General features: G+C 44.3%; 1 protein-coding gene across 1 annotated transcript in view; it reads left to right on the forward strand.

Moving 5' to 3' along the window:
• The window catches only part of PSMD1 (proteasome 26S subunit, non-ATPase 1), a 398075-nt gene that overhangs the window by 60946 nt on the left and 319715 nt on the right, over window positions 1-17414 (forward strand). The window lies entirely within an intron of this gene.

Here is a 17414-nt window from a genome sequence, read left to right on the forward strand (position 1 = left end):
ACAACAACAACCACGGTTCCCGAAAAAGGCCAACCCCCGCTTTGCGGGGAAAAATGGCCTCTAAAGGTGGTTTTTTTTTTTCAATGGTGAAGAATCACTAACAAAGTTAAAAAAAATTCTCGTATCCGGATTCAGATCTTCACCATAATTGAATCAATTCGTTCTTGTCACACACCCAACCTGTCTACCAAGTGAGTCCAGATCCACCCATAACATTTTGAGATATTGTGCTATAAATCGTTTATAGCGTATCTCCTGGGAAAGTATGAAACTGGACGATCCTGTAATATACAGGGCATCGGGTCAGCCTGCGAAAGTGGGACAAAGCATTCATCGCCCATTTGGTCAGCAGTGTCCGAGTGTGCCTTGGCGTGGTGTCTGTGCTGTGTCTTGTCAGTGGTGTGTCGGGCCGTATTTCTTCTGGAGTAATATAACTGATTTATCATTTAATACAAAATTCCTGATAAACCAAACCATCACTTGAATGTTAAAACAAGACCTACCAATCTGTGGTGAACATGCGACAACTTCACTAACACCATCTTCGTCTGAATCGCTCGCACAAGGTTTGACATGATAATGCTCCATAATTCCCCGGAAAACGTTTCCATCACTATTGTTGTTCCAATAGTTGCATCATAATCCCACTGATCCGTTTCAACGTACTAAGGACCTTTAAAGTTGATAATGAAGGTGGAATCGGTATTGGAATCCGAGCTTGACATGCATGGTTTTCTATGTAAAACCAGCATTTGGATCAAGGTGAATTAATCGTGTGATGTCACTGGCAAAATCGAAAATGGACACTTGGACTTTTTTCGACACTTTGTGATTGGCAAAAAAAAAAAAACATCCAAAAAATCTTTCCTTCAAATTAGACAGTGATTAATGATTTTCTATGGTTTTCAGGAAAAAAAAAATTTTGCGTTTGGTTTTCCCTTTCAAAATTATATATAATCCGGATCCGGATTTGTTTCTTCACCAAAATCGAATCGATTCTTTCTTGTCACACACCCAACCTGTCCACCAAATTTTGGCCGAATCCATCCACAACTCTTTGAGATATTCATTTCACAGACAGACACACAGATAGACACACAGAGATGTGAAAGCATAACCTCCACCCACCTTCTGTCACGGAGCTACCCAGTACTGCAGACCACTACTATTGAGGGTAGAGCTTGTACCTTTTACATGAATTAGCAAAGGATGGTATCAACCTCCTTGTATTGGGCAGGATAATCGATTTTCATCATTGGCCAAAAAATTATTATCAACAAGTCAGGAGACTACGATGGTTCACGAGCGAGCGGTATTCAATGACAATGCTCAATGAGCAATGTTATGAGGTTAGTTAGCTGCACAATACCGAAAATTTTGGTTAGATTCTGACAACTTTGAAAATTTGACCTTTGTGACCTTCAAAGGTCAAAGGTCGAAGATTCTGAAATTTGTTGGAAAACTTGTATATCATGATGTATGTGATAATATAAGATCATGTTCGTCATTTCACCCTATCAGGAAGCAAACAATGTAATAAAACCATCAAAAATGGACTTTTCTAAATTTTGTGATCTTGTGACCTTGACCTCGGGGCGAAAATCAAAAATCGAGCTCCGTGGGGCTAGACACATGACATTGGCCTAACCAAATACTGAAACCCCTGTCAGATTCCACCAAACCCCTGGGAGAAGTTGTGGCTTGAAATCGATTACCCCCATAAAAGACATCTTTTTCGGGCGTGGCTCTGCCCACAATGGGTGCAATACACTCACTCTAGGCAGGACACAACTAGATTATGATATCAACCTCCCTCCCAAGTTTCATCAAGATCGGATGATATCATCGGGTAGTTATGCTGCGGACAGACAGACAGACAGACGCACACCCATGACGAATATAGTGGTCACTTGATAACTCGTGAACCAATATTGGACTTAAGTGGTTATGTATACACACCGTTTATTAAGACAGGTCAGAGTTTTTTTTTTTTTTTTTTTTTTTTTTTTTGTATACAAGATCGAGGCTCGTGAAAGAGCGAACATTAATCACACAGAAAGACAAACAGACACATAAAACAAATAACATCGGGAGCGGTAGACAAGATGGGGAGAGAGGGGGAAGGACACAAACACAACATTTGAGAGCAGGGACCGAGAAACATGGAGACATCGAGAGATCTGTGGGAGGGAGAGGGCTTTGGGGGGGAGGCATGTGAAGGTGGGGAGGCATGTGAAGGGGGGGAGGCATGTGAAGGGGGGTGGGGGGTGGGAGAGGTATAAACATATGGACACTGCCAGGATTTCCAGGAAATAAGTTGGAATTTCAAACAAGGTGGATCTGGGGTGAATTAGTGGGGGTAGAAAAGATCAAGGTTATGGATGGGGGAAGATAAGAGATGGTGGTGAACAGCTGTTTTAAAGACCTGGAGGGAGGAGAGGGATTGAAGGGAGTGTGGGAGTTTGTTCCACAGGCGGGAGAAAAGAGGAATGAAAGAGTGAAGGTGAGCAGAGAGCCGAGATTTCGGCAGTTTAACCATCAGAGGGTTGCTGGCAGATCTTGTGCGACCTGTAGGAATATTTGGGGGACAGAGCACAGAGAGAGCTGGGGGAGCAAGGCCGGAGAGGAGTCGGTAGAAGACAGAAAGACCACCTACCTGCCTGCGGTGAGTGAGTGAAAGGCCCTCAGAGATAGCTTCATCGCGTGAGATTCCAATGATTTTGAAAGCTTTGGATTCAACAGCGTGAAGCCGAGCCAGGTGTGAGGCAGGAGCACCAGCCCATAGGGGAGAACAGTATTCCATTGAGCTGCGGATGAAAGCCTTGTATGTGGTGAGGAGCTCAGGTGTGCCGAGGAAGGACTTCGCACGACGGAGGATGCCCAGTCGGCGACTGGCTTTGGAGGCCAGCTTGGAAATGTGGTTTTCCCAAGAAAGATCATGGCAGATAGTGAGACCCAAAAGCTTGAGTGACAGAACTTCTTGGAGAGGATTGTTGAGAAAGTAGATGGGAGGGTTGTCCAGTCGATCTTTTCGGAGAGACATAGTAAGAGAGTGAGATTTGGCAGGATTGAAAGACATGTTCCACTTGTTTGACCAGTCTGTGATTTTGTCCAGGTCTTCAGAGAGTGAGGAGGCTGCAGACTGCTGATCTGAGGGAAGAGGAATGGAGCGGCAGAGAGTGGAGTCATCAGCAAAGAGATAGAGAGGATTTTCCAGAGAGTCAGAGAGATCATTGATAAAGACCAGAAAAAGCACAGGGCCCAGCACACTTCCTTGGGGAACTCCAGCCTGAACAGGAAGGGGAGATGAGAGAAATCAATTCAGGGCCACACGTTGACTACGACCAGAGAGGAAGTCCGCAAGCCATGCATGGAGATTTCCATGGATACCATAGGAGGAGAGTTTGGTGAGCAGAGCTGGGTGCCAGACCGTATCAAAGGCCCTTGATATGTCAAGGGAGACAGCTCTGATTTCCTGTTTGGCATTGAGGACCTCCATCCATTGTTGAGACAGCAGAAGCAGCATGTCCAGAGTAGAGTGACCTGGTCTGAAACCAAATTGATGATCAGAGATCAAGCCTTGTGAGTTGCTGTGAAATGAAAGATCATCATATAAATATAATAAAGTGGCATCTTATCATTTGTGGAAATAAACATCTCAGCTGTTCAGGAAGGAAGATGTGCACCATATTTTTATTCTTAAAATTACAAATGAACATTTGTCCTGTAGTTAGGCAGCTTAGCAATTTTTGGTGGAACGACTTTACAAAAATACCATTTTTATTTTAGTGGTTCATTGGACCATATGCAATAGAATTAGGACCGGAGGCAAGACATATACAGTGTTTGACTTTTGTGCAAATACGACTCGCACAGCATAATATCGAGCAATGCATTTATGCAAATAAATCATCAGCTATTGGAGTTAGACTAAAATCGTAAATACATAAATTGCTGGACAAATTACCTTGAACAACATGTTGTCTGTTCTTAAGCTATATTGTCATTACATCCTTGTAGTTGCGTACATGTTAGATATATGAGAGGTGCGCGAGTCACAAGTATAACACATTTGTATAAACACTCGGTATTATATTACTAATTATTATTACATGGAAGCGTAAGATTTATTATGCAGGCATGCATAAGTTTTACAAATAACACTGCATGTAATGAAATAAAAGTTAGCCTCCTTGTTCAAAATATATACATAATTGGTTTTTGTCCTTGGTTTTTGTCCAATAAAAAGGTGAAGAACACTGTATATTTCTTGCCTCCGGTCCTAAATCTATTGTATATTGTCTAATGGACCACCAAAATAAAAATGGCGCTTTTGTCAAGCCGTTCCCCATTTTCGATAAATATGCTGCTAAGCTGCCTGACGACTGGGAATGTCATTGATGAATGCAATTTATTCCAAAATGTTCAACTACAGTCATGTGAAAAAGTAAGTACACCCCATGTAAAGTTTTGACTTTTTCAACATATTTCAACATGCAGCTATTTGATCTTCATTTCAACAATATTGACAGATAAAGGTGAAAGAAAAACAAATATCATGAAACATTTACATTTTGTAGTCCATTGTATAATTTAAATAAACATAAGTGCAAAATTCACATGTGGAAAAGTAAGTACACCCTTGGCTCTAATAGGTGGTATTTCCCCCTTTGGCAGAAACAACCTCAAGTAGGCGTTTCTTATAACTGTCTACCAGTCTGACATCGACTGGGAGAAATTTTTGCCCACTCCTCCATGCAGATTTTTTTTTTTTTTTTGTATACTGAATCGAGGCTCGTAAAAGAGCTAACATTTACTTCACAAACAAATCAACCAGACAAACAAAATATATAAAAAGAGGGAGCGGAAAACAAGATGGGGAGAGAAGGGGAAGCACACAAACACAACATTTGAGAGCAGGGAGATGTGTGGAAGGGAGAGGGCTTGGGGGGAGGAGGTGTGGGAAGGGGGGGTGGGGAGGGAGAAGTATAAAACACAAGGACACCAAGGACTTCCAGGACAGAAGTTGGTATTTCAAAAAAGTGGAATTGGGGTGAAATTAGTAGGGGTAGAAAAGATCAAGGTTTTGGATGGGGGAAGATAAGAGATGGTGGTGAACAGCCGTTTTAAAGACCTGGAGGGTGGAGTGGGATTGAAGAGAGTGAGGGAGTTTGTTCCAGAGGCGGGAGAAAAGAGGAATGAAGGAGTGAAGGTGACCAGAGAGTCTTGATTTTGGCAGTTTGACCATAAGAGGGTTGCAGGCAGATCTTGTGCGACCTGTAGGAATATTTGCGGGACAGAGCCCAGAGAGAGCTGGGGGGGGCAAGGCCAGAGAGGAGTCGGTAGAAGACGGAAAGACCACCAACCTGCCTGCGGTGAGTGAGTGAGAGGCCCTTGGAGTTAGCTTCATCGCGGGAGATTCCAATGATTCTGAATGCTTTGGTTTCAACAGTGTGAAGCCGAGCTAGGTGTGAGGCAGGAGCACCAGACCAGAGGGGAGAGCAGTATTCCATTGAGCTGCGGATGAAAGCCTTGTATGTGGTGAGGAGCTCAGGTGTGCCAAGGAAGGACTTCGCACGACGGAGGATGCCCAGTCGGCGACTGGCTTTGGAGGCCAGATTTGAAATGTGGTTTTCCCAGGAAAGTTCATGGCAGATAGTGAGACCCAAAAGCTTGAGTGACAGAACTTATTGGAGAGGATTATTCAGAAAGTGGATGGGAGGGTTGTCCAGTCGGTCTTTTCGGAGAGACATCGTAAGAGTGTGAGATTTGTCAGGATTGAAAGACATGTTCCACTTGTTTGCCCAGTCTGTGATTTTGTCCAGGTCTGCAGAGAGTGAGGAGGCTGCAGACTGCCGATCTGAGGGATGAAGAATGGAGCGACAGAGAGTAGAGTCATCAGCAAAGAGATACAGAGGATTTTCAAGAGAGTCAGAGAGATCATTGATGAAGACTAGAAAAAGCACAGGGCCCAGAACACTGCCTTGTGGAACTCCAGCCTGAACAGGAAGAGGAGATGAGAGAAACCCATTCAGGGCCACACGTTGACTACGACTAGAGAGGAAGTCCGCCAGCCATGCGTGGAGATTTCCATGGATACCAAAAGAGGAGAGTTTGGTGAGCAGAGCGGGGTGCCAGACCGTACCGAAGGCACGTGATATGTCAAGGGAGACTGCTCTAATTTCCTGTTTGGCATTGAGGACCTCCATCCATTGTTGAGAAAGCAGAAGCAGCATGTCCAGAGTAGAGTGTCCAGGTCTGAAACCAAATTGATGATCAGAGATCAAGCCATTGGAGAAGAGGAAAGATTTCATATCTGAAGCAATGATGGATTCCATGACTTTGCTGATAATTGGGAGAAGGCTGATTGGTCTGTAGTTGCTGGGATCTGTTTTTGCACCTTTTTTGTGCAAAGCGGTGATGTTGGCAGATTTCCAAGCAGATGGAAGATGACCTTGAGCAAAAGAGAGGGTGAAGAGAACAGAGAGAGGGAGTGAAAGAGCGGAAGAACAGGATTTTAGGACCCTTGGGCTGATGCCGTCAGGTCCAGTTGCAGAATCCGAGTCGAGGGTTGACAGAAACTTTTCCACCTTGTCAGGAGGAAAGGACACAGAGTCCAGGAGCAGCTGGGTTCGACTGGGTAAGGTTGGTACAGAGAGAGATGGGTTCGGGACACAAGATTTAGAGGCATACACAGAGTTGAGGCATTCAGCTTTTTCACGTGCGGAGTCAGCCGTGTGGCCATTTGAGGTGAGGGAGGGGATGGAGGGGGAACAAACACCAGAAACAGATTTGACCAGACGCCACCAGGATTTGGAAGAGGGAGACAGATAAGAGAGTTCGGTCCTGAGAACGGAGAGATATTGTTTCCTGGCTCTCCTGAGGGTGGACACACACTTGTTTCGGGCTTTGTGAAAGGAAATGAGATTTCCTTCCGTTGGATTTGCTTTCCAGGAGACGAAAGCAAGTTGTTTCTGGGCAATAGCCTCACCACAAGATTCCGTGTACCATGGACGGGAGGAAGGGTATGACAACAGAAGACGAGATGGGATAAATCTGTGCATGAGAGAGAGCAGTTTGCTTTGGAAGAATTCCCAGGAAGAATTTATGTCAGAGGCAGTAGAGATGGGAGACCAGTCCAGATGATTGATGGCTGCTTGAAGACCGTGCCAGTTGGCCTGAGTGAAATGCCAGACTCGTCGACGCTGAGGAGGCTCTCTGAGAATGGTCAGAGAGATGTCCACTTTAACAAGCACATGATTAGAAGAGCCGATTGGAGCAGAAGAAGAGCAGCAGACATTTTCAGGGAAGTTAGTCATAACCAGGTCCAGAAGAGAAGATGCTCCGTTGACTGAAATCCGGGTCGGGAAATTGACAGATTGTGTCAGTCCCAGTGAGTCACAGAAGTCCTTTGCTGAAGAGCCATGGCTGGTGAGAGAGGTACCCACACCCAGCCAACTGGCATGGTGACAGTTGACATCACCACATATGAGGAAGAGAGAGTTGGATGGGTAGATAGAAGTTGGTCCATATTCTCAGACAGCGAGATGTAGATGGAGTCATCACTGTTTGGTGGACGGTACAACACACATATGAACAAAAGGTGGGAGCGAAGGGGAAGCCGGAGCCAAAGGTATTCCTGGGGGTGAGGTGGAGAGAGGGCAGTGCAGGGCGAGTGAGGAAGATAGTTTTTTTATAAAGATAGCAACTCCACCTCCAGGACGAGGCTCAGTTCTATCATACCGGAGGAGGGAGTAACCTGGGAGAGATACCAAGGAATCAGAGACATCATGAAGGAGGAAAGTTTCTGTTAAGCAGATCACGGCTGGTTTGTCAGAAGCAACCTGTATGGAGAGATCAGACAAGTTTGAGCGAAGGCCCCGGATGTTTGAGGTCCATACTGTTAAGGAAGAGGAAGGGGGAGCATCGGATACAGAACGGGGGGGGGGGGGGGGGGAGCGGTAGGGTAAGATGTGGAAGAGTAGGAAGAGGTAGGGAGAGCTGTTGAAGGTGTGTCGGAGATTACAGAATAGCTTGGAGAAAGGGAAGAATGGGGCAGACAAAAGGTTTGATGGTGATTGGGAGAGGCGCAGTGAGGTATTATTTGACGAGGGGGAAGAGCGAGGCAGAGGGTTGAGGGAGATGAAGGTGAAAGTTGGAAGGGGGAAGAAGCGGGGAGGACGCTTTGAGGAGGAGGGGTGAGAGGGGAGTCTAGGAGGGGAGGAGCGAGGGAGAGTCTCAGAGGGGAGGGGTGTGGGGGGAGATTTGAAAGGAATGGGTGATTGGGAAGATTTGGAGGGGAGGGGCAAGGGGAAGATTTGAAAGAGATGGGTGATGGGGATGATTTGGAGGGGAGGGGCAAGGGGGTAGATTTAGAGGGGAGGGGTGATGGGATTTTGAAAAATGTACGATTAATGGGAAACGAACATTTATTGCAAAATGAGTTTCTTGAGACATTCGAGTCAAAAATACGTTTGAGGATGCTGGAGGGAGGATGGAGTGCTGGAGAGTTTAGGGAATGAATGAAAGATGCACTATAAGAGATGGAATTTTTTTTTGGAATGAATAGATTTGGTGAGCAAGTCGAAAGCATCCTTTTATAGAAGAAGAAGAAAAAGGTGTTATAGAATATGACAGAGTACAGGTCTTCAGGGGACAGATGAGACATTTTTTAACAACGTGATCACGTGATCACAAACAACGTGGTCGAAGAACGAACGAACAAATAAGAACGAATAAACGAATAAGAAGAGAAGGAAATGTTTTTTTTTTGTTTGTTTGTTGTTTTTTTTTGAGATTTTAAAACAAGGAAGTATGGGATGAAAAGACCGTGAAAAACAAACCGGAAAGTAATTGCAGCGCGATCGGAGAACCGCTGAGACAAAAACAAAGCCTCAAGCCAAGGTCGGACACGGTAGCCTAGTACTACACTTAGGCCTCAGAATACGCGATAAGAAAGACCGACGATTCTGTACACAGGTATGAAAAACCAACGCCAAGAATACTATTAAAGACACCCCAATAGGTACACACACCGAGAGAAAGATACAGTTTCGACAAAAACACAATTGTGAAAAGTTACTTCACTTCGAAAGCGAGCGCGCATGGACAGCTTTGAAGAGACGAGACCTCCAATCTTGCGCATGCGCAGATTGTTCAATTCTTTCAGCTGTACGATGTTTGAGGGGTTTCTTGCATGCACAGTTCGTTTCAAATCCCCCCACAACATCTCGATGGGATTTAGATCCGGGCTTTGACTTGGCCATTCCAGAACCCTCCATTTCTTTCTTTTCAGCCATTCCTTGGTGGATTTACTGGTATGTTTAGGGTCATTGTCATGTTGCAAGGTCCACCTTCGGTTGAGCTTCAACTTTCCGACAGATGGCCTCACATTATCCTCAAGCACTGTCTGGTATAATGAAGAATTCATAGTGGATTATATGATGGTGAGCTGCCCAGGCCCTGATGCAGCAAAGCTGCCCCAAACCATAATATTTCCACCACCATGCTTTACAGTTGGTATCGGGTTCTTGTGGTCAAATGCTGTCTTTGGTTTTCGCCAAACAAGTCTTCTGGTACTGTGGCCAAATAGCTCTACCTTTGACTCATCTGTCCAGAGCACATTGTTCCAGAAGTGCTTGTCTTTGCCTAGGTGTTCATTGGCAAACTTTAGTCTTGCCCTGATGTTCTTTCTGGACAGCAAAGGTTTCCTCCTGGCACACCTCCCATGTAGATCAAATTTGTGCAGCCTCTTTCTAATGGTAGACTCGTGCACTTTGACATCAACAGTGGCAAGAGCTACCTGTAGGTCCCGTGATGACATTCTGGGGTTCTTAGAGACTTCTTTCAGCATATTGCGCTCTCCTCTCAGGCTGAACTTGCTGGGGCGGCCTCGTCTGAGCAAGTTGGCAGTTGTTTGGAATCTTCTCCACTTGTAGATGATCTTCCGGACAGTCGAATGATTGATTTCAAATTGTTTGGAGATCTTTTTAAATCCCTTCCCAGACTCGTAGGCATCTATAACCTTCTTTCTGAAGGCCTCAGAGAGCTCTTTTGATCTCGGCATGGTGACGCCGCACACTTCAACAACAAAGAGCAAACCAAAATAAATGTCTGAGGTTTAAATAAGACAGGTTCCTCCAAGATCCTCTTCAACGATGTTCTAATCATTTGCACCGGAGCTGGTGCACCTGATTCTAATTTTAGGTATTTGAAGTAGTGATAAATGTAGGGGTGTACTTACTTTTTCCACATGCGAAATTTGCATTTATGTTTATTTAAATTATACAATGGAGTACAAAATGTAAATGTTTCATGATATTTGTTATATTATATCACCTTTATCTGTCAATATTGTTGAAATGAAGATCAAATAGCTGTATGTTGAAATATGTTGAAAAAGTCAAAACTTTACATGGGGTGTACTTACTTTTTCATGTGACTGTATATGCATACATTCAAGTTCTCACTATATGCATACATTTCTAATTTTACTGTTTATCTGTGATTGGAATATGTGTATTGCAGTGTAGTAACCGTTTTTGGTTTTCTTCCCCCTCGACCATGCTCTCTCTCTCCTCCTCTCATTTATTTTCTCTTCAATGAGGACATTGGGAAACATCAGTGTACTTTATTATAAAGATCTGACGAGACTAAATAAATTAATAGATCTCTTTTTACCTGCGACATTCCGCAGTTCTAAAATAGCTTTGTGTTACTGCTGCTACTGTTGATGTTATTGGGGGTCGATTTTTGAAATGTCCACCCATTGGTCGGACAGCTGCCGGACCACATCTGTCGCTTGATTCCACCCACGATAGCACAGAGACGAAATAATATGGCCGCCATCTTGGTTTTCTGTTGGACCTAACACATTCGATCTGTGGGCCTTTGCTGATTATACACTTGCCAGGTGTTTCTTGTGTCAGATTTCCATTGGCTTTGTTTGGGTTGAGTGTTATTCATGATTTGAGACCCTGAAAAGTCGAATTATATGTCTAATAATAGTAAGATTTGTTAAAAGTTTATAATTGAAAAAGCTGGACTTACAAGACTTACTTGCAAGTCCAGGCTTTTCAATTTTAAACTTTTACTGATTTAATTTGACTGGATGAGTCATAATAGCCTGCATCGATTTAATAGTAAGGTTTCATCAAGCGTTACATTACATAATCAAGCATTACATAACGCAAATTCCCCCCCAAAAAAAATTGTCACTGAATTTTTGAACGACATCATATTGGGGTTAAGCAATCCATAACCTTGTGACAAATCAGCTCGTTCCAATTATCTAATATAACCGTGGGGATGGTGACATGGATAAGAGGTGACATGCTCGTTTCCCAATCCGCCTGTTATAAGATTTTGTCTTTGGTTATGACCGCAGTGCAGCCATTCTTATGTAACGATCCCAATATGGCGGATGAGTTGGAGGTGGGAGGACATCTGGGGAAAAGCGACCACAATGTAGTAAGTACAATGCTATTGTTGAGATGTGAAGTTTTAGATAGTGGTGTGAGGCTGTGGGATTTTAGTAGGGCAAATTTTCGGGTATGAGAAGTGATTTGGTACCTTTAGGTTGGGTAAAGAGTGGGGGGTCCACGTCAGACAAATGGGCAACCTTCAAGCAACTCTGTGGGGTGCAGAGTAGATACGAGGTGTGTTCAAAAAGTATGCGACCTTAATTTGTCGTGCGTAAACAAATGAAGCTAGGGAGGCGTTGATTGGTGCACGTATGTAGGCGATCCTAATGCGCACGCGTGAATTTTTTCCCACCTGCAGAAGCTGTCATTCGACGGCAGACCGCCGATGAGTGAGGAAGTGTAAGTGAGCGCCGTCGGATTTTCATTTTTGACAAAATGACGGAAAAACTTGAACAACGCTACTGCATCAAATTTTGTGTAAAGCTTGGCGATTCCCAAGTGGAAACGATCCACAAGATTCAACAGGCCTTTGGGGACGAAGCAATGAGCACCACACAGATAAAGGAGTGGTACAACCGCTTCAAAGATGGCCGCACATCAGTGGAGAGTGAAGCACGTTCGGGTAGGCCCTCAACATCCCGAAATGAGATCGTCATTGACCAATTGAGGACCCTGGTGATGCAGGATCGTCGAATCACGATCAGAGAACTTGCAGACGAGGTGGGCGTCAGCATTGGATCCGTTCATTCCATTATGAAGGAGGATTTGGGCTTCAGGAGAATCTCAGCGAAGTTCGTACCAAAGCTGCTAACGATTGAGCAGAAGCAACTCCGTTTGGAGATCGCACAGGACATGCTGGAGACTGTGAACAGCGATCCCAGCTTCCTCAACACAATGATCACTGGCGATAAGTCCTGGGTTTATGGGTACGACCCAGAAACCAAGTTGCAGTCATCACAATGGAAGCATCCAACATCCCAGAGGCCAAAAAAAGCAAGGCAGGTCCGCAGCAATGTCAAAGTCATGCTGACCGTCTTCTTCGACTCCAGTGGCGTGGTTCATCACGAGTACGCACCACACGGCACAACCATCACCAAGGAGTATTACCAAGAGGTTCTGCGTCGCCTTTGTGACGCTGTGCGACGCAAACGGCCGGACCTGTGGGCAGTGGGCAATTGGCAGCTCCATCCCGATAATGCACCCGCCCATTCTTCACATTTGATACAGAGTTTCTTGGCCAAACACAACACATCTGTGCTTCGTCAGGCTCCCTACTCTCCCGACATGGCTCCGTGTGACTTCTGGCTTTTCTTCAAGCTGAAAATGCCCCTGAAAGGGACCAGATTTCAGTCCAGAGAAGACATCATGCGGAATGCGACGGACCAGCTGCGCGCCATCCCAAAAGAGGCGTTCCAGCGCTGCTTCCGACAGTGGCAGAACCGTTGGGAGAAGTGTGTGGCAGCCCAAGGGGACTACTTTGAAGGAGATTAGTGTAAGTTTGTTGTATCTGGATACGAGTATTTTTTATGAACAAAGGTCGGATACTTTTTGAACACACCTCGTATATTCCAGTGAGGTGTAAAGGTAGAGACAGAAAGAGATGGGTGGTTCAGCATGGAGGTACAAAGTGTAATTAAGGGCAAGCGGAAAACATTCATCCGTGCAAAATAGCAGGACTGGAGTCTGACTCACATCAGTATATGAAGAAACAGATGAGTTTAAAAAAAACAAACTGCAGGCCAAAAGGGAATATAAAAAGGACGTAGCTATGAATATTAAACATAACAGCAAGAAATTATTTAAACATATAAGGGGTAAAGAAAAGGTTGAGATGAGTGTGGGCTCATTAAGGAATGACCCAAGAGAATTGGTGGATGAGTGTGAGATGACAGGATTATTAAATAGTTTTTTTGCTTCTACATTTACATTGTAACAGTCAGGGGAATTTACAATAGCAGAGTATCCATCTCAGAGGTAAGCAAGTTCTTTTAGAAGAGATCCATGTTGGAGTGGATGAAGTGAAAAAGCAGCTGGAAAATTAAGGGATGATAAAGCTAAAGGGCCGGATACTATGCATCCAGAGTATTTTTGGAGGTGGCAGAGCAGATAAGCATGGTATTAGCGAATATCTATAACAGTTCATTGGAGTCACGACAGGTCCCAGAGGATTGGAGAGAAGCAAAAGTAATCGTTATTTAAGAAAGGATCCAGAGAATAATTGGGGAACTTGTATAGACCTGTTAGTTTGACTTCAGTTGTAGAAAGGTGTTGGAAGCATTAATTAAGGAAGGATAGGGAAATATTTGAATAATTTGAAGGTAGTCAGCACGGATTTACTAAAGGGACATCATGTTTAACGAATTTATTACAGTTCTCTGAAGCACTTTCTGATTGGATGGACGAGGGCAGTGCAATGGCTGTGATGTACTTTGACTTTCAGAAGGTATTTGATGAGGTACCACATAGGAGGTTGTTGGCTAATGTGAGGGCTTGTGGTGTGGCCTATGGAGTCGCTAATTGGATTGAAAACTGGCTCGGTGATAGGAAGCAAAGAGTGGCTGTGACTGAGTTTGATGATGTAAGTTGTGGGGTATCTCAGGGATCTGTATTGGGACCATTATTTATGCCTCCGCTGACGAAGTCGCGTAACAGTAACAGTCGGCATTATGTTTTTAGGTTTGTACGTCCGGCTGTCCGTCCGCCTGTGATAGGTTATCGTTACCGCAATAACTTGAGAACGGCTAAAGGTATCTTAGTCAAACTTGGCACATATATGTATAATGAGGTAAAGATGAACTGATTAGATTTTGGGGTCACGCCGTCAAAGGGCAAAGGTCAGAGGTCATGTTAGATAAAAAAAATACTGTTACCACGATAACTTGTGAACCAGTGATGGTATTCTGACCAAATTTGGTACAGTTATGCAGAATGATGCAAAGATGAACTGATTAGATTTTGGGGTCAAGAGGTCAAAGGTCAAAGTCTGTAATAGGTCGAAAACTTGAGAATGGCTGAAGTGATCTCATTCAAACTTAGTACAGGCATGTATAATGATGTAAAGATTAAGTAATTTGTTTTTGGGGTCAAAGGTCAAATCTGTAATAGGTCTATAATTTGAGAACGTCTGAAGTGACCGAATTCAAACTTCGTACAGGTATGTATAATATTGTAAAGATTAAGTGATTATATTTTGGGGTTAAAGGTCAAAGGTTAAATCTGTAATAGCTCTATAACTTGAGAACGGCTGAAGTGATCTAATTCAAATTTGGTACGGGTATGTATAATGATGTAAATATTAAATAATTAGAATTTGGGGTCAAGACGTCAAAGGTCAAAGTCTGTAATCGGTCTATAACTTGAGAATGGCTAAAGGGATCCAATTCAAACTTGGTACAGATATGTATAATGATGTAAAGATTAACTGATTGGATTTTGGGGGTCCCGAGGTCAAAGGCCATAGGTCAGAGGTTATGTCAGGTAAAAATTTGAGAACTTGTGAACAGCTGAAGGGATTAAAATTAAAACTTGGTACAGGTATAATGATGTAAACATGAACTGATTAAAATTTGAGGTCAAAGGTCAGAGGTCATGTCAGGTAAAAATGTGCTAACCTGGGCACAGCTGAATGGGTTTAAATCAAACCTGATACAAGTATTATAATGACGCAATAATGTGGGCAGAGGCATATCAGTTGAAGTCGTGACGTCGAAGAGTGCCATCTTAGTTTTCATAATTCACATCAATGATTTGGATAGTAGCTGCCAGGATGGCCAAGAGATATGCACACTCGCCTCTAAGCTGTCTCGCCTGGATTTCAATCCCGACCCAGCTATAAACGCTCATACTGGTGTTTCACAGGCAGGGTAATTAATCAGTGTGTGCTGTCCTTTGGATGGACGTTAAACTGGGCGTCCCAAGGCCGATATTAGTTGATGGACGTTAAATATCTCACGGTGTCCTTTGAGAAGAGTAGGAAAGATATTGCTGGCACCATGAGCAAATACCAAGTTCCTGTCCTGCCCTAACTACTGCTGGGAATACAACAGCACGCCACCACTATAAACCTTGCCAATAAACTGCCTCTGCAGCACCGGCACTTTGAAACGGAGTGTGGTACGTGAGAATCGGACTCAGAATTTGTTTAGTGGGATTAAGAGTCTGCTTTCTAAATTTGAAGATGACGCAAACCTTGGAGGTGAGGTAGATAACAGAGAGGGGTGTGTGATCCGATTCAGGAAAGTAGATACTTGGGAAAGATAATAGATGGGGCAAATGATTAGCAGGTCTGTAGTTTAACATCAAACAAGACCAAAAGTCGAACGGCAGCCTAGCCGGGCTTGTTTGATACTTTAGCTCTGGTTCTCAAGCTTTTTTGGACTACCGCCCCCTTCTGCCCTCTTGGACCGGCCCAATGCCCCCCTTGTCCTATCGTTCGTGGTCGGACACCCAGAATTTATGTAGATAGGAAGCAAAAATAACAGAAGCCAAATATTTTCTGAATAATATTTTACTTTACTTTTTATTTTATTTTGCACGACCTACAATGTTTCAGCAGAACAGGTCCAGGTGAGGCAAACTGGGAATCTGTTATCACAGGCCCAAATACCGTTAGTGTGAAGGGTGGGCCTGGTGACTCGCTGCGAGATTACGAACATCTGGCTCCATCTCAGTGAGGTAGAGACGCAGATCGCCCCTCTTGGTAATGTCAATGCGGTTTCGATACTTGGTCAGCAGCACTATCACGGCGCTGAACCCTCTTTCAACGAGGTATGATGTGGGGAACGCCATCAGCAGCAGTTCTGCCTCTGTCCACATTGCGGGGTATTCGCCCCGCTCCAGAATCCAGAATTTGCCGTATTCATGCTGCGAGAATCTTGCCTTCGCCTCATCATCATTGTGGAGGTTGATAATTTCGTCCTGTAATTCGCGCTTCACACATTGAATGTCACATTTTTAAAATGGGTTGATCACCCATGCTGGCACCGACAGTTCTAGCATGTCTCTGAAACGCTGCTCCATATCTCCACGAATCTTCTCAAGGTGATTGCAATAAACGAGCAGCTCTTCATCAGAAACAGCAGTTTCCTTTGCCAATCAGGGAAAGTGGTACATATCTCTTCGGCCGAGGGTTTCCCTGTGCAGAGTCGCCTTGGTTACGAATGCGCCGATCACTTTCTTTTCTTTAATCAGCGTCATATGGTCACCCTGGAGTTGTTTGTTGACATCATTCAGTATACTGAATATGTCCGTGAGGTAAGCCACATCATGCTCAATCGCATTCACTTTCTCCGATAGCTCCGTATCAATTTCCGACAGAAACTTGACCACTGTTGAGAAGAGGGCATGGAAACGGGTCAAACAAGCGCCTTTGGACAGTCATCGAACTTCGGTATGCAACAGGAGCCGCTCGAATGCCTCATCATTCTCCTGGCAAAGCTGACGAAACAGCCGATCATGCAGGGACGACACCTTGATTTTATTCACTGCTTTGATTACTGTTTGGAGTGATGTATGAAGTCTGGTGCTGAGAGCTTTTGCTACAAGATGCTGGCGGTGCACGACACAGTGAATGGTGAACACGGACGGTACCTGGTTCTTCAGAAGCGCAATAAAACCACGCTGGCGGCCAACCATCGCTGGTGCCCCGTCCGTCGCACAAGCGAGAATGTTCTCCATCGGTATGTTCTTATCAGTAAAGTACTTCTCCAACGTTTGGAAGATGGAAGAACCCTTCGTATCGGTCTGGAGAGAGCGGGCAAACAACATTTCTTCCACCATTTCCTGATCACGGATGAAGCGAACGTAGCAGAGTAATAGAGCTTCACTGTCACGCAAAGTTGACTCATCCAGCTGGATGTAGCACAACTAAAGTTTAGTTGAAGATAGACGTAATGACATAGCGTGATGGCGAGACACAAAACTGCCGCTACTTTAATGTATAGAAGATACGTTTTAACCTCCACTAACTTTGCAGTCACTATGAAGGGATTA

Source organism: Myxine glutinosa, chromosome 9 (genome assembly GCF_964187855.1).
Source record: "Myxine glutinosa chromosome 9, kmMyxGlut1.1, whole genome shotgun sequence".
NCBI classification, from domain to species: domain Eukaryota; kingdom Metazoa; phylum Chordata; class Myxini; order Myxiniformes; family Myxinidae; genus Myxine; species Myxine glutinosa.